Source organism: Nelusetta ayraudi, unplaced genomic scaffold, assembly GCF_046127955.1.
Source record: "Nelusetta ayraudi isolate G7.1 ecotype Tasmania unplaced genomic scaffold, CSIRO-AGI_Nayr_v1 ptg000048l, whole genome shotgun sequence".
Taxonomy (NCBI): domain Eukaryota; kingdom Metazoa; phylum Chordata; class Actinopteri; order Tetraodontiformes; family Monacanthidae; genus Nelusetta; species Nelusetta ayraudi.
In genome coordinates, this window is record NW_027466098.1 from 6,317,215 (window position 1) to 6,343,331 (window position 26,117).

The following is a 26,117-nucleotide window of genomic DNA, read 5'->3' on the forward strand; positions in this document are numbered from 1 at the left end:
GAGCAAATCAGAATCAACCAATTGAACCCAATGCGATGCGTCAGAACTTTCAGTAAGAGGTGCTGCAGTTGGGCCAGTTCCTGCTGTCGTCATCCGTCTACACCCCCTCAAACCGAAACCAGATGACATCTCCTGGTTGCCTGCAGCCACTGAGAGTTGGCAATAAAAAATGCAGGCTCATCCAGAAAAAGTTGAGCTCATTGCAGAGCGCCATTAGCATACAGTGCACACTCCCTTTCCCTTAAACCCCATCATGTGTCCCAGTTTTTAATAAGAGGTGCCAGTTTTTTTTTTTCCTCGTGTTTAACTGCTGAGCAGTTGAGCTCATCATATTATCTACCACTTATGTCAAGAGCCAATAAAAAAAAAAAATCAGGCTGCTCAGTATGGTGAATAATAAATACTATGTATAGTAAAGGAAAAAAACTGAAGAACTTCTTGGCTTTGTTGTTTTTTTTTAGATACCTGAAAAATTACACAAAACACATTAACACTTCCTAATATTATTGGTTGTTATTTTTTTCTAATTAGCCTCATTTGTCAACTGAAGAGTGCTGTGGGAGCAGTATGTTAGCAGTTAGCAGCAGGAGCCCAGGAGAGTTACAGTTGTTGATAGAATAAAAGGACTGTTACTGCCATCGCCTTTTCCTGCTGCCAAAATGTAAAGGTCTCCTTGTTGTGCTCATGTTCAAGCCCTGTGTCTCTAATCCTGGATGTTGGTGGAGCAGCTTCATGATGCTGCGCTAACGATAATTAGATCTTCATAAAACAGCATTCAGACCTTGCTTTACAGCCAACGGAACACAGTTTTAGCTTCTTGTTAAAAGCCGTTGTTAAGGGGCTAAATGTGGACGCTCTATGGTTCTATGGTTTCAGCAGTCATGGGGTCCTCCAGAAGATGCACTGTGTATCGGAGGAGTCTCACTCTCATTTTTATCCATATTGTACCATCTTCACCATCAATGATGGTAACACATTACAGTGTTTTTTTCTTTGCACAAACTTTTTGAGATGTTCAATGAACAAAATAATTAAATGATGGATATTTCCCATCACTCTGACAGGCTAGAGACACAGATTGTGTAATTTATGAAATAAATGGTTAAAATAATTAATTTTAATTATTTCATCTTCTCTTTATTGCAAACTCGGACAACCGATGGAAGCATTGCAGTGTTCACCTTAAGCTGGAAACGCGCTGATGCTGAAATCATGTAAAACGGCGGCTGCCATAAAACACAAAGAGCGCACAGGTTTGATTGAAGAGCCTCGATGGCCGCAGAGCAAGACTGCATTTAAACCAATTAGGACTGCGGCTTGTGGCCCGGGGTCCAGACGACTGATGGATGAGGCGTTTCTCCCCAGAAAGCAGCTGAGATCTCTCTATTCCTGCCTGGATGGGAGCCAAATGGACGAGAAGCAAATGTTCCCGCTGGGAGAGAGGAGCAGAGTGGACTTTTTCCTTTTTTTTTTTTTCTTTTCCTCTTGCAAAATTCCTTTAAGAGAAAGGGGGATTAGTTAATCAGCTGCACCTGTTGCAGACTGGAGCTACTCGGTGGGAATACGCACGCGCACGCACCCAGACACGTACACACACACACACACACACATACGTGCGCACACCCAATAGCATGTAAAGAAAAAACCAAAACAGCAGCAGCGCGTACAGCAGACGGCCAAAAACACGCGTGAATCCCGAGGTCGGTGGGTCGGCCGCTCGTCCCGTCGGTCGGTGGGAACATGCCTGCGTGATTGGTCAGCCTCTCCGGAGCTGGCGGCGGGTCAGAGGTGAGCGTTACGCAGTGTTGTTGCTCGTTACCCCTCCACGTCTCTCCAGAAACGGAGGGACTTTCCAGCGGCAGAAATGCTTTATGCGCTCATGATGTCATCGCTCGCCGTGTCACATTTGGAAGACGTTAGCGCCGTCCCCACCCCCCCATTCCCCCCATCCCTCCAACGGTCCCCCGCCTCTGCCCCCCCCCCCCCCCCCCTTTCAACACTCGCATGACATAGCTGGAGAAGCTCCGGGTTGCCTTTTTTGTGTTCCTGTAAAAAAGACCACCCCCCCCTCACACATGCACAAAAGAAAAGGAAAAATAAATGTGATAGTTTTCAAGGTTAGCTGATAGATTTCTTGAGTTTGCCCCCTTGCGCTCGGTCGGGGATCTCGGTCCACATGACAGAAAGCCAGAAGAGGCGTATGATTTTGATGATAACGTCTCCAAACAGTTGTGCGTTTGTTCATGCTCAGACCTGAGGGGCTAATTCGGGGCAGCACTTTCCTGCCCCCTATTAATCCGATTATCTGATTGGTCATTGTAGTATTTCTCTCATGAGATTAACATTCCTCTTCTGTTTGACTTGATTGTCACCATCGCTTCTGGTCAATACATCGGCCAAAGTGACGACTCCCCCCCCCACCCCCCGCGATGACAATGAAATGTCCCAGGGAGGGAGAGGGAGGAGGGCGGCCTGGCTGTGACTGGCCCGATCGGGCGAGCTATTTCCAGTAGAATACTTGCGTATGACTGTTATCGTTACGTAACCGAATCTCTATATGTTGAGCCAGTGTTTCTTATGAATTAGTATGGACAGTAATAATGCCCCGAGGTTACATCGTGCGATATTTATGCCTCAGTAAGCAGCCCCCTGTTGCCGTTTGATTTAGCGTCAAGTATAGCGTTTGTCTAGTTACGTAATGCGATGCACAAACTGGGAAGAGCTCGCGTTTTATTGAAGTAACGACAACGAGATTGACCCGTGTAGCGAAAAAAAGAAGAACTCTCGCTCTCGATTTCTACCGTTCCGGGGATGCTAACCCAGAACATCTGCAACACCATGTTGTAATTGTCTTAGAGGATCGCGTAAAAACCTGGTGACGAGTGCTGCCACCTGTCAGGGGTTAAACGAGCGCGATGCCGTCGCGCCCTGTTAGCCTTTATCTGAAGTGCATGTAACGCGAACGAGGGCACGGCGGATAGAGGAGGGGGATTCTGGAGGTGCGGTGGATCCAGAAGTTGGAGGACGGATGATGGAGTCCGAGTATTAGAGTCAGCGACGCATCGCGGTTGTTATTATTGGCCGGCGAGCTCTGTGTTTACGGATTGACGCGGTGAGTCGTACCTCCGTCTAACTCTTCTTCTTTGCCTCCCAGTATCTCAAAGACTTTTGCATACACTTGCACAACACACAGACTCTACAGGTGGAACATGCAACATTATATCTATCTATCTATCTATCTATCTATCTATCTATCTATCCATCCATCCATCATCATAAAAAACCCTAATTTTGTGAGTTTGTGTGGTGTGAAAATGAAGTGTATTGTTCACACACTCAGTATCCACATAATATATATTGAGTGTGGTAGGATGGACACACTCTACAGGGGCATCTCTGAGGAATTGATCTTAAAACCGCAAATGTGTGTTTATTTTAACACTGTGGTTTATAGCTCTCACTGCAAAGAACAGAGCACGGAACATGTTGCAAATGAATCAAAAAACTTGATCCTCATGTGGTGAGCGACCCACAAACCCATCACAGTCATTTTAAAAGAATCAAGTTTGGGCCCACACCCATACTACCTACCCACGTAGAGAAACGGCTTCCTAACTTCGTCCAGCCTCTTTGCACCTGGACTGTGACTGACGGCAGGGTGGTGGGCGACGCTCGCTGACCTCAGAGCGGGTGACGCAGCAGCGGCTGCACCCGGCAGGTTTTCACAGCTGCACGGGGGGAAAAGATGCATGGACAGCGTCCAGTAACAACCTGCTCTGGTCCCCGTGTACACAGGAGAGCAGTGACCATGGGAAATAAATGAACAAGGGCTGGAATGAGGGGAGGCACTGTATTGTTGGCCCCACTGAGTTCACACAGTCTGGAACTTTTTTTTTTTTTTTTTTTTTAATTATTATGATTCTGCTGGACTTTTAAAGCTAAATTAACTCAAATGATCTCGTTTGCAAAACTCAATATACACCAAACTACCAAATGACACCATATTTGTGCCATTCACAATGACACTGGGAGAGTGAGCAGCCACCACTGAAACAAAAATTTTAGGGGAACCCCACTTTTTGGACCAGTGCTTTGGTCTGCACACTGTTTCCTGGCGCAACGCCTCGACAATTTCAAAATAATGTTCTGCCTGGAGTCGGAAATAAAACGTAAGCTGTTTATTTGGAGAGGGTGTGTATATGGAGTATAGCAACACTGATTACAATGTAAATACTTCATAAAATGCCTCATTCTCAGAAGGAATGCGGTGGTCATGCGGCGTCCCTTTTGCGTCGACAGGATTTTGAAGACAGTCAGACACTCTCACTGTTAGTGCATATTGTCTGGCAGCTGATTTGTGATGTGTTTTGAACAGAGTGAGGTGTAAAAAGGTTCATATTTCTGTTGGAGCACCATGTGGATGAGATATGGGCCACGCCATTGACTTGTATTTGGACAGCTGACTTAATTTAGACACCTCTCCCTCGCTACTTTTGCATGACATCATGTGATTGATTATGAGGCTCTTTGCACGATGCAGTGCGTTTCCCCCCCTTCTTTTTCTCCTCGGCAGCACGACACCATCCTAGCGTTGTTTGGAGGTCAAGAGGTGCCTTATGCATTTTTACATTAACGTTAAGAAAAAACTTGCACAAGCAATTTATGGTAACAAAAGTTTGTTCATTTGATGAAGGTGATTTTATCATTTTTCAAATCAAAGCTAATGCCAAAACGTTTCCTGGAAACAGGTTTTCCAAATCAGCAAATTTGGCTCACGTGAATTAATGCCATTCATATAGAGCATTAACAGCTCTATACGAATGGATGAGAAGACCAAGGCCTCATTCACGAACAGGCTTTCTTGTTAATATTTCCTGGAACTCTCTCACTCAACGCAGCCTTGTTAATTTACGTCTAAGTACCTCAGGGAAGCGTCACGTCAACATGAGCTGCAGCATTTCTAGGTCTGCACAGGACCTAGAAAGACCTTTGTTGTGCTTTTTTTTGTCCGCTGCTTAATACATCACTTCCACAACATCTGGAAATGAGCTGCAGAGTGCTGGGGGCCTGATGCATTCATTAACAGACCTGTTAACACTTGGAGCTGCAGAAACGCTGCAGGGTTTGACTGTCAGTGATTTACTAGCAAACATTAATCAACTTTAACCTTTAGAGTCCATGAAAAGAATTGGACATTTGGAGGAAACATTTTTTTGAGGGGGATTCCTTATGATGCAAAACGTATGGCGTACGGATGATGGATGAAAGTGGAGCACTGAGGTAACCCTGCTGCCATTTAACAAATTAAATATTGCTAAAAATCATCTGTGCTAAGAGTGCAAACGTTTAGGGATCTTAAAAGTTCAGCTTAGTCCTGTGAGAAAAGCGTGAAATGTTCAGAAATGAAACACTCGCTAATCCCATGAACATCGCTGGAGACACGTCCAGAAGTTTTTGACGAGGTGTATTTACACAGCTGCAGTTTATTTAACTTTACCTGAAAAACAGTGTCTGCTTGGATGAAAGACCAAATTCAATCTTCTTCGCTCATCAAGTGGCACGTCAAAGTGGTTGCACGGGAGAACGGCCTTTCATTTAAATCCAGAAGGGTACATCATTACTTCATACGTCATTCAAAGCCGTTGATTTGCCAAGATGGCGTCGGAGAAGATCCCTCGTCAAATACTACAAAAAAATACTGCAAAACCACAACTGGCAATGAGAAACTCAAGACAAATATTTTTACAAGGCAGTTGAGCACAAAGGAATCATTTGCAAATTTTAGCTTAACAGTTCCATTCAAGTGTATCGCATAATCGTTAATATTTGTCATACAGGCACAAAACAGATCTCCTCCTGTTTCTTTTATGTGGTGTTTAGTTGCAGCATCAATCCAAAACGATGATGAGAGCGGTGACGTATGATTTAAACAGAGTGGAAATGAGGGGCAGACTTGTGGCAGAGCTCATGGACACTGACAGGTTTTCTCTGGATGGACAGGATAAAAGAATCCATCACTAGGGTCAGTTGGACAGATGGAGGCATGTGATTGGTTCTGGCCACCCCTGGAGGGAATAAGGTGAAGGTTCACATGTTCAAACACAGAAACCTGCTGGTAAACGTGGTAATGGTCACCAGGACTCCAGTTTGTCTTTGGCTCTCAGACCAAAAGGCAGCCGATGCTTTTTGGAATTCTTACTGTTCGCTCTGTTCTTACCCCTCCTCTGTTTTCATGATCTTCAAAATCACATACAGCAAATGAATCCACCCTGTTGCTCCCGGCTTTCTAAACACATGTCCCAGAATCCACCAATAAATGCTTGATTTGTTGCCCTTTAGGAACCTTTTAATTAGATATGCTACCACAGTGATAGTGGAGGATTGATTGTTTTAAGATTTTAAATGCCAGCCCTGGGGTCATTCTATGCGGAGTTTGCATGTGCATCCTGTGTCTGAGTGTGTTCCATCCACAGTCCAAAAACACACATTAACACTGGGAACTCTAAATTGTCCGCTGGTGTGAGTGCGAATGGTTCTTTGTCTTCCTATGTGGCCCTGCGATAAACTTGTCCAGGTTGTAACCCGAAGGTAATGAGCGATGAATGTGTTGTTTCCGTTAACCCCTTAAGTCAGCGAGGTTTATATGCTCACCCTGAAAGGCCCCACATCACGTTCAACAATGAAAACAATACAGTTCCAGGAAGAAATGAACGGACATGTGACAGTAAAAAAAAAAAAAAGGCACACAGGTTTTGTCTTAGGCACGGCGAACTTTGGGTGGTAAAAGTTTTCACGACCTGCTGCGTGGATGAGTATTGACTGAAGTCCCGTTACACACATGCAGAATGTGGAGCACACCGTGTTCTCGTCCTTTCCGTCAGCGTAATATATAGAGTTCCCGGTGACGTAACAATATTAGTGTTGTATCACCGCCACCAGGGACGCGTTAGACCTCGAGTTAACATGGCCGGGGAAAAAAAAAGAAAAAAAGGAACGCAAACATGATGTTTCATGGGGTATCAGGTGACGAGAGGATTTCACTCATACGATGAGTCAAGGTAGACTCTCATTTGCACACCTTATTAAAAACACAAAAAACATACCAGATGCGTTTGGTCACTTTGTTTTGAGCGCTGCAAAAAGAAAACATGTGGTCGCTTGATTTTTACCATCCCCATCTGGCAACTTTGGTTATTTTTTCATCCGCGGGTCTGTTACGAAACCAAACAGACCCTCGAAGGGCAGGGTACTCTCAAACATTTGGCTCTTCCATGCTGTCATGGTGCATCGGTGTCATGGCGAACGAGTCCAAAATAAAACATGTTCCGTCTTGCCGTCAAGCGAAGGCAAATCCGTGAAACACAACTGGCCACAGAATAAAAACAAGGCTTGCGGGCGCCCTTCAAAATGGCTTAAGCACTTCTCTTCTCCTTAGATACGAAGGAATCATGTTTGAGGAAATGTGTATCGCCAACAAATTGAAATCTGCCGTCAGCGGCAGGCAATCCTTTCATAACCTCAATGAACAATGTCTAGTACACACGTTTTGGTTTTGGTTCTGTGGTCCAATTGCTATTTTTAGCAAGTCTGCTCTCTTTCTGAGGTTTTAAAACCTCACAGCAAAGACAAACAAACTATTTTTTTTTAGCATTGAAACACCTCATAGACTCAACAAAAGTTTTGCCATTTTTTCATAGTACATTTTGCAGTACATTTTCAAGTAGAGCTTGCTATGTTGAGTTTGACAGTTGCATTCAGGGATGATAAGCACGCATCTCGTGTTAACATTTGGTGAACTGTCCACAATCTGTCCCGGAATTCTCCCTGACACGTTACATGACAGTTACGCAACACAGGTACGATACAGCATGTACAGGAGAAAACCAGGCGAAGCGGCAGACTAAACATCGGAGGCCCAGACTATAGTGATCCCAGCTGTGTTCTTCTGCCTGCTTCAGTCCTTCAACGTAAAGCAGAAACACGTCGTCGGTGCAGGTTAGACTCCGGCCAAAAACTGTCAAGAGGCGTGGAGCTCACAATTGTTTGGGATTTTGGTAATAGAACACAAAAACGCAGTGTCACGCGCACAAACACGAGGCGTCTCACCACTTCCACGGTCTCTCAGATCATTTGATAGCGTCGTGAGGAAAACCCTCCAAGGAAGGAGACGGGAAGATTTGTTTTTTTGTCTCATGAAGTAACATCCGCCTGAGACAGACTGTCCTGAGCAGGATCAGCTGTTGGTGTGCGTTATGCGTTTCCATGACCACAAGGAAAATCTCTGAAACGAAATCACAAACCATCTTCTGTCTGGCTCAGAGTCACAAGTTTTCCAGAAAAGAAATGTGGTATTTCAAGGCGGCGGCTATTGAGAAATAGAAATTATTTCATTAACCACCAAGACAATGATGATGTTGTGTCTTATTATAAGAAACACGAAATATCAACGACGCACACAACACAGCCAACACCCAGAATAATCATCCATGTGACATGTGACTGACTAAAGTGCCGGTACCTGAAGCAAAAGTGCCAAAAACAGAAAAGAAGGCAGCTGGATGGAGCACATGATGGTGAGTTCAGACCTCTTCAGGTTCACGAGGTGTGAGGAAATGAAAATGTGATGCATTCACTGGTGACTTTATTCAGTATAATCAGTGGTGCAGTCCTTGCAGAAGAGGGTATACACACCTTGGTGCACATAGCAGGGGATTGAGAAGTGAGTTTACGCAATGATGACTGAAAAATAAGTGGTTATACTTGCGTGTACCCTGCACTACACCTCCGGGTACAATAATCAGTTGCTTGATAATATGATTGTATGTATTATACATGCATACATACGTGCATGCATAGATAGATAGATAGATAGATAGATAGATAGATAGGTGTGTATGTGTGTGTGTGTGTGTGTGTGTGTGTGTGTGTGTGTGTGTATACCTAATAAAGTTGCTGATTTGCAAGTGAAGTGCTTTGCTCACATTAGGGAAGAACATTAAAGAATATTAGATAAACATCTTTTTTTCTCGAGAAGATGATGTACAATGAGGTCATGTGAGGAAACATCTCTGCTGTTGTTTTGCCCTCCTCGGTGAAAACACAGTGTGACAGACTTTAAGGGGCCACGTGGTGCTCAGCGCAGGTCTTTTCAAGTTTTCACAACTGTGTCTGATTTACACAGCGTTATGTGAAATCACCTATTTCACACTTTGGCCTGCGTGTGTTTGGGCAGCAGCACAAAGACTTCGGGGAGTAGAAAGGGAGAACTCAGTCAAAAAATATTTTCCTTCAGCCTGACATCGCCGGGCGAGCCATTGTTTTCTCTGGGAGGCGGTGACTAAGTGGGCAGGTGAGTGCATGCATTCCTGGGAGAAGTTGATGTCCTGCACACATAGCGACTCCCAAATCCCCCCCCAAACCCGCACAGCCAGACAGTATCTGTCAGCGGGACGAAACCCGCTCCCTGCTCCCTGCCAGGGATAGGTACAGTCATCCACCCCATGGTGCGTTGCCATGGCACCGAGATACACTGCAGAGAAACAGTGCTTTCGCCCCGACGGAGGCCGAGCCCCGTAGTGTTTGCACATTCCTCGCAGAACTTTATCTCGAGCACGGGGGGAATTAACTGAGTCAATATCAAGGAGAGGAAAAAGGAAAGCTTGCCATTACATCTCGCGGCTTTGAGTTTCAGCACAAGATCTTTGCTTTTCTTTCTTTTCTGGCCAAACAATAGCCCTGTACAGTTCCACCGGCATTACGTCAGTGGCGAGGGTTGCAGGTATGACTTTTCAAGTCTTCACCTTGTGATTTAAGGTGGATGTTGGCTCATTATTTTTGCAGGGAACGGACTGAACTCAGCAGAAATCACAAGGGGTTCAGTGTTGAATGTCAGGGCACATTTCAGGCTGCATTCACCCCAGCTCTGTTTAACTGAAACTATAGTGTTTATCCAGAAAGTCCAATTTATCTCCAAAGGTGCAGACTCTGGCCTGAACTAGAGGTCTTCACGGGTCCAATTTGATGGACCCAAAACCAAATGGCTCCGAGAAATTTGTTCCCGGACCCGACTGGCTCCGAGCCATTATTCTAGATCTGATATCCAAACCAAAATGGTGAGGTGAATATTGTTCCCGGAGCCGACTGGGCCCGAGCCATTATTAAAAATCTGAGTTCTGAACCGAAATGGTTCCGTGAAAATTGAACCCGGAGCTGATTGGCCGCAAAGGCATTATCATAAGTTTGAGTTCCGAAACTAAATGGCTCTGTAAAAATTAAAAGCATAGATATGAGTTCCGGCCCCGACCAGTACCGAGAGATGCCGCACACACGCACATGAGAAAGAGAGATACAACCCGATCCACCTGTCTTGATTACTGTCTGCAGCCTATACCTGTTGTCTGTATACCTGTCTGTAGGCCCCACCTGTCAATGAGACACACATGAAAAAAGACGTGCAGTTTATTGAGTTTGTAAAGTTTGATTTGATATGAGCTTCAAGGTCCAGGTGTCGAATGTTATGGGCACAAGAATGAGGCGCAGCAGTGCGTAAAAGTGGTCTTCTTTCACGTGTCTCATTGACAGGTGGAGCCGACATGAATAATTACAAAACTTAATATAGGGTATAAGGACGCCGGGCTTTTCCTTGATCTGCAGCCGTTCATTATGTGAAGAAGCAGTGATGGGAATGTGTGTGCCATCGATGCAGCCAATCACACTGGGAAATCCTCCAAGAAACTAAATTTGCATGTTAAAATGGAACACACAATGTTTTGTTTTGTTTTTATTATGACACCACAGGGGGGGATTATACACAACGTTCCAAGGATGACTGTGGTACGAGACATTCCTTGACAAGTGCATGTCGTGCGCGACTTCGAAGGAATAGATGCGAGTAAACAAAGGTAGCCAGTTATCATAGTAGCGAGTTGATCCGAAACACTGATCTTAATGGTGTCATATTTGTATAAACCGTTGCATTCCACGCATTTAACAGCGGCAGCCTTTTTTCCATCTTTGTTGACTATTAAAACAAATGAGTTCCAAATGGAATTGTTCTCCATTGCCTGGTCCTCATGGAACCCTCCATCATGCAGTTTTCTGTTCAAGTCTTTGAATGGTTTCATCAGGCTTTCTTTGTTTGTTGTTAGTTAAATGTTGGCTATGGCTAATGCGTTCACGTCCTTTACTAAAGTCATGTGACGCAAGTCACGAAGGCAGCTCGTGGCCTTGCATTGGACGGAGGGGGGAAATGGAAGGGCTGGGGTGATTGAAAGCTGTGAGCACCAATTGCTCTTCACTGTCAGAGCTCCGAGTACCGAGAAGAACTCTGACATTTCCGATCTGGACTCTGTTTTTGTTAAAGGAGCAAGATCCGAGCCATTTTAGGTATAAGAATGTCCGATTCAAACCTGGACCCGAACTCACTTCTTGTGAATGGGCCCAAGATCCGAGACGGGTTGGCTCGGAACGTCCGATTCTGACCCGGCTCTGGACAAACTGCTTGTGAATTGACCGAAGAACCAAACCGAGTTGGGTCGGAACCTCGGGTCTTGTCTGAACCAAATGCAGAAGGTGGGCTTCAACATTGGGCAAAACTAACAAACACTGATAGTAGTCCTTGGAACAAGGGAATGAGAGGAGTGTGAAGTATCTTTCTTTTGTTGTTTTGTGTGCTTAGCTTCACTCTGTTGGAGTGGAAGATTTTGTATTGCCACTTTAAAGACAAAAAGGTAATCTTAGTCTTTCAACTTTGACCCATTGTTGTCACTAAACCAGGAGTGTTGTCAAGAATCTCTGAGATATTGTAAAGGATTGATAGAGAAACTGTGTTTTTCAGTTCACATAGTGGAAAAGTGAAGCCAGCTATTTACATGAACACACACACATACACACACACACACACACACACACACACACACATCATAGTTGCGTCTTGCGGCAAAAAGCACACTAAAAAAAGCAGCAACGGAAAATAACATTTTTAGTTAACAGACAGAACATTTGCAGGAGCCGTCATTTGTTCCTGTAGCTCCGTGCAAATCGCAGCTCGCGTAAACTGCTGTGTGCGTGTGTTTCGTTTGGATGATTACACATGACATGAGTTGATGTGACGGATTAGAAAAAGAGCAAACACAAGCCAACAGCGGCGTCTAAGATTTGGAAAACTCAAAGACCATAAAGCCTCGTAAAACCAATGCACGACACTGTGTCCAAAATATCTCAGCTAACCACCAAGTGGGTACTGCTGATGCAGGTCTATCAAACGTGATGTTGCAACAAGGTTGGTGTTGTCCTTATATCGCTTCCTCTGGCCAGTCTGCATTCTCTCGAGCGCAACCATTCAGATGATATCATTTGGCTTGGTTGTATTTGATATATTCTTCTGTAACAGCAACCCACGCATCCTGTACATTATTTACTCCACCCTACCATATTGGTAGTTCAAATAGTCCTATGGATTAAGGAGCTGTTGACTCTCGTTGAGCTAAAAAACACTCTTTAAAATGTGTAATCCCCCAAATATGCCCTTCTATTCGCTGTGGTGCATACAGGGAAATCTCAGAGACAGAGAAAGTCATAACTCAGAGCTCATGCTGACATGCCAAAGCAAAATATCAATCATTAATTTCTGTCTGGCCTTGGGCAAAGATAGAAATAATTCCGACGGAGCATTCTTCAATGCTCAGACAGTGCTTTGTTCTTGATGTATTAGCCCCGGGTGCCAGAGTAGGTTTGGAGCGGGAGGGAAAATAGTTGAGCGAAGGGTGAAAAAAATGAAGTTAGCTGGCAGACACTTAGTCGAATACACTAAGAGTCAACAGTCCTGCTTTATGTAAGGTAAGTTAAACGTGGTAGCAAGCAGGCGTGCGCGCGTGCGCACACACACATACATGCCCGGACGCATTCCCACACTGTATTTCCTCTGTCCTTGTCACTTCGGGGTTGCACAGTGTTTGCAGCGGGCCCACAAATCTTTCGGCACTGCTTGTTCTGTTGTAAACGGCTGAAACAGAGCATGATGCCAGGAAGCCAATATTTCCTGTGGTCTGTGTATATCTAATGCTCCATCACAAAATTATTAGTACACCTACACTGTACAGCTGTAGTTGCTCAGGTTTTTCTTTTGGACAGACAATTCTGTTAACTGCCGCCAGCTGTTTAAACTAAAATGTTGAGAATTTTCCCCGCTTAAATTGAATAATTAACAATTCATTGAATACTAGGGAGGTTCTTCTGTGCTGTGCCAATAGGCGGCTAATGATGATGGTCTCGCCAGCCCACATGACTATCGCGAGGAAGCCAATATTTCCTGTGGTGTTATTAGTAAACCTCCACTGTACAGCTGTAATTGCTCAGGTTGCAGTTGCGGTTCCAAATTTCATTGAGTGCAGTATAACAATCTCATGCCTTGATCCATTCTAACTTGAAATGTAGATTTTCCAAGTCAACGGCTTACTGCACACAAATGTTTCCCTGAAGTCAAAATTTCTGGTTAGAAAGTCGTTGCTGTCTTTAATCATTGTTCATCATAATCAATGGTTGTGTTACACTGTTTACCAGGCATTTTCTGTGTATTTGGTTTAACTTCAAAATGCTTTATTGACAGTAGCATAAAGTGTTCTTGGAGATAGCTTGCATGCTAGTTTCACATGCCAGCCATGGTCTACATCCATTTTCTATCACTGCCTCACCTGCACTGAGGGTTGTCATGTTGCTGGAGTCCGGCCACATAGAGACAAGCAACCATTGGCAATCGCGGCCATTTTACGTGGGTACTGTCTGGGTACTCCGACTTCCCCCCACACTCCCACAAGGAAGAACATGCAAATTCCAAACAGAATTGGGCCTGGACTTGAACCTATGGCCTTCATACTGTGAGGCAACAGTGTTAACTGCTGCACCACTGTGTCCAACACATCACACAAAAAAAAAATTCTGTCCAGCAGTTCCACACCACATTGAAGTCATTTGGCAGATTGACTGTTTTCAGTACATTTTGTTCAGAGGAAAGACATTTTTCTCAGAAAGGTTCCACTCATCTGTTGCTGCTGGATGTACTAACAGATATCTTTGAGTCGCATACTATCCATAAAACCTCTTGCAATGATAATATATTACCGCAAGTGGCCCAAACTCAACCAATATGTTTTCAAAAGTCTACGCTGCTAGATTTTTGGAGAGTATTGAGTTTAACGTCCGTTGTTTTAAAAATGCAGGGAATACAATTGGCTGCAACATTTTCTAAAGGTTAGCCAGTCTTCTTTCAATAAAATAAGTTCGGCCTGGGCAGGAAGTGGCCTCTCCTGCCTTTCATGACGGATGGAAACAAACTTCTTCTTTCTGATGGCTGAGACCCCTTCTCATACGATATACGAAGAGTCCTTTTGGATCATCCAAAGTCAGAAGACCTGCTTGACCTCGCTGCTCTCTCATTCCTTGCTGCTAAGCTATTTGTCTTCCTAGCCACCACGCTTGACAACTAGTGGTTTTGAAATCAACGAGACACCCACAAAGAGACACCCTGGGCCTCTTAAGCCTCTTTCACAAGTGAAGCCCCGGACAAGGCCAGAAAAATCAGTGCAGGCCAGGCTCACACACGCAGCCAACGTGAGGAAACAATTCACACGCAGTGCGCTCGTACATGCAGGATGTAGTCGCAGAGAGTGGGGAGGAATGCGAGCAGCAACACCACAGGGTTGGACAACTGGACAGCATATTGGCTATTGTTAACGTTTCATAGTGCCAGAAACTCAGCTAGCGTAATAACTGCCGCGTGAGCTCAATTCAGTCATTTGTATTACCAACATTATGGTTATTTTAGCCAAATTTGGCCTTATTTTGAGGCTGCCAGTGAAGGCGAAAACTCTCTTTATTATTAGATCATTTTAAATTATTAAATAAATGCTGTGAAAGAAATTGAAAGCAGAGTGCAGTTATATTTCTGTTGGACAGACAATTCTGTTAACTGCCACCAGCTGTTTAAACTAAAATGTTGAGAATTTTTCCCGCTTAAATTGAATCATTAACAATTCATTGAATACTGAAGATTGGGAGAGTGCCCACCCTCTGGAAGACATCCCGCATCGTTCCAGTTCCGAAGAAGAACCGACCCAACGAGCTGAATGACTTCCGGCCAGTGGCACTCACTTCACATCTGATGAAGACGTTGGAACGGCTCTTCCTTAGTCTCCTCAGACCCCAGGTGCAACATGCCCAGGACTGCCTTCAGTTTGCGTACCAACCAGGCGTTGGTGTGGAGGATGCCATTCTTCACCTGCTTCATCGAGGCCACTCCCATCTGGATAAGGAAGGCAGCACAGTGAGGATTCGCTTTCTGGACTTCTCCAGTGCCTTCAATACTATCCAGCCCCCCTTGCTATGGGACAAACTGAGCAGGATGGGAGTGGACCCCCACCTGGTGGACTGGATTTCTGACTACCTCACTGGCAGACCTCAGTACGTTGCGCTGAAGGACATCACATCTGATACAGTGGTCAGCAACACCGGAGCCCCTCAGGGCACAGTGCTAGCACCTCTTCTCTTCACCCTGTACACCTCGGACTTCTGCTATAAGTCCGAGCTGTGTCATATTCAGAAGTACGCCGACGACACAGCCATTGTTGGGTGCATCAGGGAAGACAGAGTGGAGGAGTATCAGGGACTAGTTGGGGACTTTGCCACATGGTGCCACACAAACCACCTACAGCTCAACACCTCTAAGACAAAGGAGGTGGTTATTGACTTCAGGAGGTCCAGACCAACACCACGGCCTGTCCTGCTAGAGGGAGCGAAGGTGGAGGCTGTGGACTCCTATAAATACCTCGGGGTGTGGCTGGACAATAAACTGGACTGGACTACACACACCAGCCACCTGTATGGGAAGACACAAAGAAGGATGTACTTCCTAAGGATCCTGCGGTCCTTCAACATCTGCAGCAAACTCCTGCGGATGTTTTACCAGTCTGTGGTTGCCAGCGTCCTCTTCTACACCGTGGTGTGCTGGGGGACCAGCATATCCAAGAAGGACCAATCCAGACTGGAGAGACTGATCAGGCGGGCCGGCTCTGTGGTCGGCATGAAGCCGGACTCTCTGGTGACGGTGGCAGAGAGGAGGACTCTGGACAAACTGCTGGACATTATGGACAATGCCAGCCACCCCCTGCACACCGTCATCAGCAACCAGAGGAGTCTGTTCAGTAATAGACTGCTTCTTCCCAAGTGTCGGACCAACAGGCTCAAGAACTCCTTTATCCATCATGCCATCACTCTCTACAACTTTTCACCTGGGGGGAGGAGGAGGACAGAGTGCTAAGGGTAGTGGTGGGGAAGGGAGGTGGCCATTATTATGTATATGTATATTGTATATGTTTATTAGTAATTATTTATTATTTTATACCGTGCCGCTATTTTAGTTTATTTTATTTTTTACTTATCTGTGTGTGTATATATATAATATATATATATATAATATGTATATTAGTAATTATTTATTATTTTATACCTGTGTGCCGCTATTTTATTTAATGTTTTTATTCATCTGTGTGCTGCTATTTCTTTTAATCTGTGTGCTTAAATTTCTTTTTCCATTGGTGTGTACTACTGCTGCTGGAAGTGTTAATTTCCCTGAGGGAGTCATCCCAAAGGGATCAATAAAGTCTCTATCTATCTATCTATCTATCTATCTATCTATCTATCTATCTATCTATCTATCTATCTATCTATCTATCTATCTACTGGGGAGGTTCTTCTGTGCTGTGGCAATAGGTGGACAATCATGATGGTCTCGCCAGCCCACATGTCTTCGCAACGCGCAAGATGCTGATCAGATCGCGGGGGCCAGGTGTGTTTAGGAAGTAGATTCGTCCCTCCGATTAGCATTTAGTACCATTACTTTTGTACAGCGCAAGAAAGGGATGCATTTTTTGTCTGATAAAATTTGATTTTCTTCTTCTTCTTTGTCACTGCTGGAGGTCGAGGACGACTCTTCATATGTGATTGCTGGAAGCCTGTGTGTGTGTTTTTTTTTTTAACGCTGTCACAGAACGTTTTCATCTCTGTTCATATATATGTGTTCTCCTCTCTTCACATATCAAGTTTTATGGTCAGACACCCAAAAGTGGGTCACTGCTAATCAGTGGCACTGGAAGCAGCTGTGATCTCCTGAGCTGCCACCAATCAGCCGGGAGAGTATATACGTTTTTGGGGTCATTCTCTTTCTGCCATTGATTTGTGTTTGTGTCAAGTGTGGCTTGGAGAAAAAAAAAAAAAAAAATTGTAAGTTAGTGCAAAATCAACTAAGTCCCATTTTATTTTGTTTCGTTTGTCTCGACCTTTTTCACCAAATTACTGAATTGCTGTGTGGCCTCTCAGCCTTCTGCCATATGTTGGACAACCAAAGGGCCGGCTTAGTGTATTTTCTGTGCTTTTTTTCTGTTTGTTTTGCAGTCAGCAACTTATGTTGAAAAAGAATGGTAGTGTTGCAGTATTTAACTGGGTATCAGTATTGAAATTAGTGGTATCGCACGGGCACATGTAGCTTATCTGCTAATTAATGCTAAAACACAAATTCCAGCACGCCAACAGTGCTCCGAAACAAGACAAATGTGGCCGGCCCTGCTGAATGAGATTTGACATTGGCCTTGAATCTCACTCCGCGGCTGGACGGCTTCAGTCAGAGATAGTGATTTGAGTAAATGTCTTTGCCGTTCGTAATGTTGTGATTGGAGAACATCACAACACTCCCCTCAAGCCTCAATGTTTTGTCTGCAACTCCTTAAACTCACTGAGCACTTTGAGTTGAAGAGAGACAAAACCACATATACAGTGTTGCGTAAAAATGACCAAACTTGCAAAAGGTCTGAGAAACACAAAGGACTGGGCAAAACACAGGGTTAGAGTTATTCTGCAAAATAAAGGCCATCATGTGTACATACTCACTGAATAACATTTGACTCGGGTGGTTAGTTTTTGTACAGAGCTAAATACATGTGCTTCTCCCCGAAAAACAACCCGTTAGACTTCTGTGATTATGAAGAATACCTTATACAGTTACAAAAATAATTCGTTTTTAAACGGTCCTAACAATAGGGGCCATTTTCGTGGTTTCTCTTTCAAAGAGACCGAACACTGACAGTGCAGCAAAGAGGCCCGAGGCTTTTCCAGCACATACTGTACATGCTTTCAATTATAGAAACAAATTTTCACTGACATGAAGTCACAAGTTACTCAGTGTGTCAATAACCTCTTGACGTTTTGGGCCAAAAGCCATTGAAATGGAAACAACTCTTCTGGGATTCACTTTGGGGGATGGGGGGTGAAAATGCAATCTGAGCAACACACGCCACATCATGCAGTACGTGGATCATTTTTGAAAGCTTCGGTTATGCAATAGCTGTTCCACTGACTCAGTGTGCTGGCAGGATATTATACTAGGGACTTTTTTCCCCCCCCGGAACTCCACGAAGCTGCCCCAGCATATAGAATAGATACGTTAAATACCCTAGTTTACATTTGGGAATATATTTACACTCTAATGCGTGTTTATGGGCTGTTATGCGCTCAAATGATTTTTTTTTTTTTTGTTGCCGTAAACCGTAAACCCCGAAATTGTTGGCCTGCCAAATCTAACAGGTTTAAATGAGCAACAGATGTGTTATCTGATATTGCATGTATACCTGAAGGCACCGCAGACTTGTGCGTGCGTCTAGCGTGTTGCACAGGCGGGCTTTGTTTTGCAAGCCAATTAGTTTGTGCAATTTTTTTTTTTTTTAACGGAGACATAATCGCGCCACCTCGTCTGTCCCGCACACGGAGGAATGCCGAGTGCCTGGCAGTGGGGTGGCAGCTGCACGAGTCACTGCCAGGGACTCTGCTATGTATCAGTCGTAGAGGAGCAGCGGGCCCACAGCTGAGCAGCACCACAGACACACACACACACACACGACAAAACAATGAGGTCATGATTTCGACCAAAACAGCACAAGCTGGTTTTAGACGTCTGTGTGGCACATGGAAATTATCCCAGCAAGGTTGAAGAAGAAAATCCACAATGGAGTTGAATGTCCACCTCTGACAAAACCGATGTGTGTGTGTGTGTGTGTGTTTCAGATGCCCACTTCAGGGGGGTGGGAGTGAATCATATGTCTGTCACTACTGGGTTACCTCAATTGGAGAACATGGATTTTATTTAAAAAAAAATCTCGCCTTTTGTAATAAAATGTCAAATCCAAAAGTACTAAAACCGTTGTGTAAACAATTGCATTTAAGTCTTCTTCAAGTTGATGATGTAAATACCATCACTTTTCCTCTTGTACACGTACTGATCCATCTGGAAGTCCAAGTTGGTGCCTCCCAAATGGGTGAGCGGCAAACGCTTAAACAGAGTAAAGTAGAGGCAGCGCGAGCGAGAGAGAGACAGCGAAGAAGAACTGACGGCGCAGAGCAAAGTTTAAAGACTATCACAGGTCAAGGGCGCATCGGTACATATCTTTCCTTTGTTCCGTAGCAACTTCTTCGCGATTGGATTTGAACATTCTTTTGTATAACGATGTGCACTCGCGTTTGTTATTGTGTTTGTAGCGTTAGCCTGCCGTAGCCTATTGTCACCTGCACACCTGAGTTGCGTGGACGTTGATTTGCGCTGCTGGGGCAGCCTGAGTTTTGTTTATTTTAAGAGTCTTAATCAATTGTAGTCGATCTTGTAAATTAAATGACATGACGTATGAATTTTATTTTTATTGATGAATTTTATATGAACGTTAAACTAGTGATTTATTTTGGATTGAAAGTAGCTATTTATCATTAGAGTGTTTTCACGGCGGGTCATCAAGGCGTCATCAGTCTGGAAGTCGCCATTTTGGAGGTACTCCGTACCACAACAAAGCAGAAGTCCTGGGGAAGATCCCGAACGTCATCAAGAAAAATGGTTAATTATTGCCGTTTCTTCGGTTGTACCAATAGGTCAGACCGAGAAATAAATTTGGAATACTATAGACTTCCAAAAGTTATAAAAAACCAGGGAGAGGAATGCCAAAAACTATCAGAGGAACGGAGGCTTAACGAAGATCTACGAGGAAAAAAATCTGGACAACATACGGAATTGTTAGGCACATTTCTTGTCGGGTAAGTGAAACAGAGTGAAACAGTTCAAAAACACTATGAAACGAACTCAGATGGTGTGGCCTTCAGTGCGGATAGCAAGCTGGGGGTCTTTGATACGAAAAAAGGTTGACAGTCCCTTGGCTATACTTTGAATATCGCAATGAGAACATGCAGTTAAGGTTAGGTTGATAACTGACATAATGAATTAACGTTATGTGGCAAGGCGCAGAGGGCATTCTCCCACTGTGTATGGGCTCGGTGAGAAAGCTAAGTAGTTGACTATATCAGGATATGTGAGTGAAGGAAGAATGGCCGGGTCATTGTGGGTCCAGTAGGAGGGAGCCAACTCGTACGGATCTGCACCACCAATAAACCGTAGCTTCTCGAAATATCGGGCTTTCTCTTGTGAGCCAAGTCCTTCCCGATGTTCCTTTGCATCTTGAATGCGTTTTGATGAGCTTTTGTGTTGTTTTGACATGGATTTACGCACTTAAACTGTTTAAAAAAAAAAAAACACAAGTCGCCACTGCTTTCAGTACAGTTGTTTACACTGAGTATCTCCAATATGGCGGCGCAACGAGGGTACCGCCCAAGTCGTGACGTCGGCGCCCAAGCCGTGACGTCGGTGAAAACCCTCTTCATTAAATAATGTATGTTGTATATATATATATATTTTTTTTTTACAGAAGTACTCGTTGAAACCTTTATTTTTGTGTTTTAGCTTTCACAGTGTTCAGTGGTGCTTGAGCTGTTTAAATAAAGGCAACTTTTGACGTCAGTAAGAAGCGTGATTGGCCAGCGGTAGTTACAACGTTGGATCATTTAGAGTGAGAAGTCATGAATGCATCTCTCAGCAGAGCACTTTCCTTTTGCCCTTCAGTCTGACGCCATCAGTGATGGCTGCTGCTCCAGAATGACTGTTTACTGCTGTCATCCGCACTTGGGGTGCCGTCACTGGTCTTTCTCTTGATGACAACTGTGCATCAAACACGTACAGCTTACAGGTTGTAGTTACCTGCAGTTACATTGCTTACTAAAAGTACTGTAAACACTTCGTACCCTTCAAAGTTTCGACATGTCATCATCACAGTCATAGTCATCATAGGATTTTTTTAATTCTGTACATTTTTTTTGACTAACATTTCGTGTGCTCAGTGGTGAGTGCATGAGTTTAAAAAAAAACAAAAAAAAACAAAAACCCTGTGCTGCTGAATTCAGATTGTAGCAGGAGGCAGTGGGCCCCATTTTTAAGATTTAGTAGTCGTTTGCACGACCAGGGAATTGAACCAATGACCTCACACTATCAGGACGGACTTTCTGCTGCTGGGACACTGAACTGCTCGATTACATTTTTGCTGTGACAGTGTTGTCTAATGACCTACATAGCAATGTGTGGTGCATATGGACATGTGAAATATATCCTACGCTTAAGGTTGAACATTCCAGTGTTCTTCAGGGGAAGAAGAAAATCAATATCGCAAAATGCGTCAAAACAAACACGAATGAAGGAGCGTAAAAATAATTTTGGCTTCTTTGCCTTCTGGAGCCTTCCGGAGTCACTACAGCCAATCATCTGCCTCATCTCATCAACAGTCTCACACCTGATTTCATGTCTTCTTTGGCAAAATCTATAAATCTCCTCTTTTCGGCCTCCTGCTTGGCACTTCCAACCTCAGCATCCTTCTACAGCCACTGTCACTCCACATGAAGACTTTCTATGCAACCCGTCGGTATCCTTCAATAACACAATGAAACAAAGCCAACTCTCTCAACACACACACCGAACCTGGGACGTGCTTATATACTGCATTCGTCTGCTGACAGTTGTCAATTATCATCATTTTCCCCTCATTTCTATTTTTGCTTCCTCTCAATTGCCACTGGGAGCCGTGAATGGCCCTAATGAACGGTCGATCGGCTGCATTTAAAGGCGGCAGGGCTGCAATTGTGGCTCAGTGGCTGCATCAGTGGCATTGTGAAGCGTGAACGGTGAGCAGACGGGGATTCAACAGCCACCCTGTAATAAAACAAAAGCCTTTTGCCCTTTTTGTCATTATGACCATTCTGCAAAGACGTCTGTCAGTGTGGAGACTGAGAGAATTTGTACCAAATAAGCAACGTGACACAGTAAACCGTGTCTTTGTGTGTGTGTGTGTGTATGTGTGTGTGTGAATATCTTCCATATAGCAGATTTACAGCTTTGAATTAATAAATTCCAGCTTATATAAGAGGCCGCTGGCAGTTCCACTGTTTTTTTTTTTTTTTTTTTTCCAAACGGGATTTGTGCTGAGAACAGTGCGCAGTGCTGGAGGACACAGTGGCCGCACATCTACATTTACCGAGTTGAAATGGAAATCCCGCGGCCGACGTTCCATCGCCGACACGTCGGCAGTTCTTCAGCCCGACGACTCCGTCTTAGGGAGACGCGTCGGCCCGGGAGATGTAAAGGGGTGGACGAGCGCGCGCGCTCGCTCGCTTGCTCGCTGGCAACGTGCGCGCTGAGGTAACTCCAAATAAACAGAGTCTGCTGGCCACATGAGAATCTTTACAGGCATTCCCGCACTCTGGCTCGCAAAATAACAGAGGGTTGTTTTTGCACTGTTCCTCGTCAACTGCGGCCCCGAACGCATCGCGATAGATTGTCAGGCCGCTTGAGCAACACTTGAGCTAAAGGCTGCGGAGGAGGGAGAAAAAAAGTGTTTTCGTCCGTTTCTGACTCTGAACCCTGAAGAGCGGCGCTGATCGGCTCATTTATTGGCTTCGGCGGCAGCGTCAACGTGCTCGGCTGATGTCACTGTTTTCCACCGTTTTTTTTTTTTTGCTCTTCAGTGCACTGACCTCATCTTTTTTCTTTTTTTTTTGTTACCACCCCAAAGCGCGGAGGAGCAGAAAGTGCCGAAAGATACCCACAGCACATCTCCCTCCCGCATGTCGCTTCAGGACATCATTCCTCACCCTCACCTAGCATTTAAGGACGCGATAGTTGCAGGTTTTCAAAATGAAAAAGTGAAGCAACGCCATGCGGGTTTTTCTACGGCGCCTTCCCACTCGAGCGGCTTGTGTCTACTTGTTGCTTCGGTCTTTACGTGTAGAGTGCGCAGCGTGCTGCTGCCAGGTATCCTCTCATTCATCCCATAACCTGAAATGTGTCGTTTCCTCTTTCGCAAAGAGCCCAGTGTCCATCGTGAGATGGTGGAAACTCTCTCAGGCCATGTTGACTGAACTCAGAGACCCTGTCGTCATTTACGCCTTTTGGATTCCAAATATGTTTACCTCAAGCAATTTCAAGCTATTTAACAGGTGATGGGTTGAGCATGTGTGTGTATTTATCATCTTACCTCACTGAGGCCCAAACACGTTTTGTCATTACTTTATGCAAAAAAACAAAACAAAAACAAGTTTAACTCCAGATCAACTGGTTGCAGCTAAAATATATTATTTATCGTTATTGGTTTGGCCCCTATTTAAAAGTTTATCTAGCAGACAGTTTCACTCTCCAAATTCACATCAATTGCAATGCTTACATCTTGGTAATCTGCTGCTAAAGTCAATGTGAATGGTGAATACATTTTTTTTTAAATAAAAATAATACATTGGATTTATTTAGCGCTTTCTTGGTGAGTGAGTTGTGTATGGTTTGAATTTTGGAACGAAAGGAGGTGAGAGAGTTATTGCATTTGTCTGTTGAGAGTATGGAGGTGATCTTGTCCTTTGGTTTGGTCAGCTTTGCAAATTTAGAGAAAAGAGCAGCAGGAGTTGGAGGAATTAGAGGGGATGAGTTGTGAGTAGAAATTGGATCGGGACTTTTTGAGTGCGGAGTCGTATGTAGAACAGTGTCTTTGTAGGCTTGGGCGTTAATTGTGAGTCGGGTTTTCCCATGGAGTTGTTCAAGCTGTCTGCATTGCTTCTTGATGGTATGGAGATCTGGGGTGTACCATGGGGCAGAGGTGGAGAAGGAGACTGTGGCATTTTGAGAGGAGCTAACTGGTTGAGGCAGAAGAAGAGTGTGTCGTTTATTGTGAATAAAGTTAAAATGCAGCAGCCTTAGGTCACCTGACGGTGCACCAACGGGTACAAATCCGTTGCTCGTTCTGTAAATCTGACTTTAACCAAAAACGGTTATGCAGCCTTACAAGGACATTCAACGTGACGTTTGATGCTGTGGGATCATGTTTTACAATGATTTTTCAAATGAACATTTTTCCACAGTTAAAAGAAAAAAAACAAAACATTGCTTGCAGGAATAGGTCTAGCTAATAGCAAGAAGTATTAGCCACCTGCCAACCTGGCAACTTGAGTAGTCAAAACCCACACATTTTGTAACTTTTTTCTGGTCTTTGAGGGAACTCTGATGCTGACACCAAGACCAGCTGCTGACTAAATGATATGGAAGAGCCCTTGTCCAGCTACTGCCCCACAGCCACAGTGGGCTCTCACCTTCCTCACCAGTTTGGTGCGCGAGTGCTAATCCGGTCCAAGGAAAAAATAATTAAAAGTTAAAATACTTTTAGTGAGCTGCGATAGCAGAAGATATTATCAGTCGGTGCGGCTACATGATTGTGAGTAATTGGATTAAACGCGAGCTGATTAAGTTCCAAATCCGATCCAAATTACCACTGGATTGAAAGAGGTAGTGTAACTTGTTTAAACACGTTTTTGATCTGACCAGAGTCCATATAAACAGCACATTGATTTGCTTCCCATTGAAGGTGCTTTGTGGAAAGATAAGTGCTATGTGCTGGTCCCATATGTAAACAAGGAGGATGTTTCTTGAGAGTCACTGTTTCAATAGAAACATATCAAGAAGCAGAACAAGCTTGATTAATCTAGCTAACAACTCTCTCTTACATACTGGCAGGATTCCGGGTATAGGAACATGTGCGTATGTCACAAACAGCCATGGCCACAGTCCACAGCACTATGGGCACCAACAAATCAATCCCATCACAATCTGGCAGGACAATCTGATCTCAGTTTGAAACAATTGAATCAAATTGACAAAATACAGTGAATACAAAGTGAAGGCACCTACTGATCAGCCGTAAAGTTTCGAGAAAAAAAATTCTTTCAAGCAAAAATACATAGCTTTAAACAAATTTACAACAGATATATTACTTTTCCACACAAACGTGGCCCCTGTTTAACACAAAAGTTACAGGATTCCTTTGTGCTTGGGGAGTAAAACACAAGAGGCTTGTGTTGCGTGGTTTTCCCTCAGGCCGTTTCAGGGACGGTCCGCATGGCTTTAAACGTGACTTTTGTGAGTTGCAGCCGTTATTAGTGGCTACCCGGTCAATCAGTCAGCCGGTTCCCAGCTGTCTCACCTCTGATAGGCAGCTAGAGACTCAAGCTTTACAGTTCTTTGGCTTCCTCTCAAAGCTATTTTGTCTTCATGCTCAGTGAAACGAGGTCCTAGCGGGAGAGAAGAATGTTTAGGCCTGTCAGTGGGATCAATTCATCCCCCATCTAATTGTCAGTTCCGTGAAGCTTAAGAATCAGGATGCCTAAAGCTACTCCCCGCCCCCCCGACCCCCCCTCCTGAACTCTTCCCACCCACTAAGGACAGATAAACACAAAGAACCTTTATTCACAATAGTTTTTTTTTTTTTTTCATTTAAAATGTCCTGCAAGTTAGAAATGTCCTCTTATTCTTCTTTTATTTGGTTGATAAAACAAAAAGTTTCACCAGTACGTTTTGCCCTTAGAAAGCAGAGATTACGATTCCCTTCTAAACTTGGGAAGTACAAGTATTCTAGTTTGATTACTTTGTACGTTTTACAAGTTTTGGTAACAAATCGAGTCAATCGAGTGGAGTACTTTTGACTAACTATGTAAAGTTCTACTGGAATAAAGACCTCACTTATGTAACTAGTTCATTTTATGTATATTACAGGGCAAATTTATTGTTACTGGTTAACAGTGTATTTACTGCGACTTGCAGCTACTATTCGTGCATCTCTCCGACACTTTGCACAGTGTCTTGTTGCATGACACAACAAAACCGTTTTTTCTTTTTT

The 26,117-nt window shown here is 44.1% G+C and overlaps 1 protein-coding gene across 1 annotated transcript in view; it reads right to left on the reverse strand.

Moving 5' to 3' along the window:
- Nucleotides 1-296: 296 nt before the first annotated feature.
- Nucleotides 297-26,117, reverse strand: part of LOC142895137 (pleckstrin homology-like domain family B member 1) — a 363,501-nt gene continuing 337,680 nt past the window's right edge. The window contains exon 27 of the transcript XR_012928179.1: nt 297-310. The gene's annotated coding sequence lies outside the window, so the exon portion shown is untranslated. The remainder of the gene's footprint in view (nt 311-26,117) is intronic.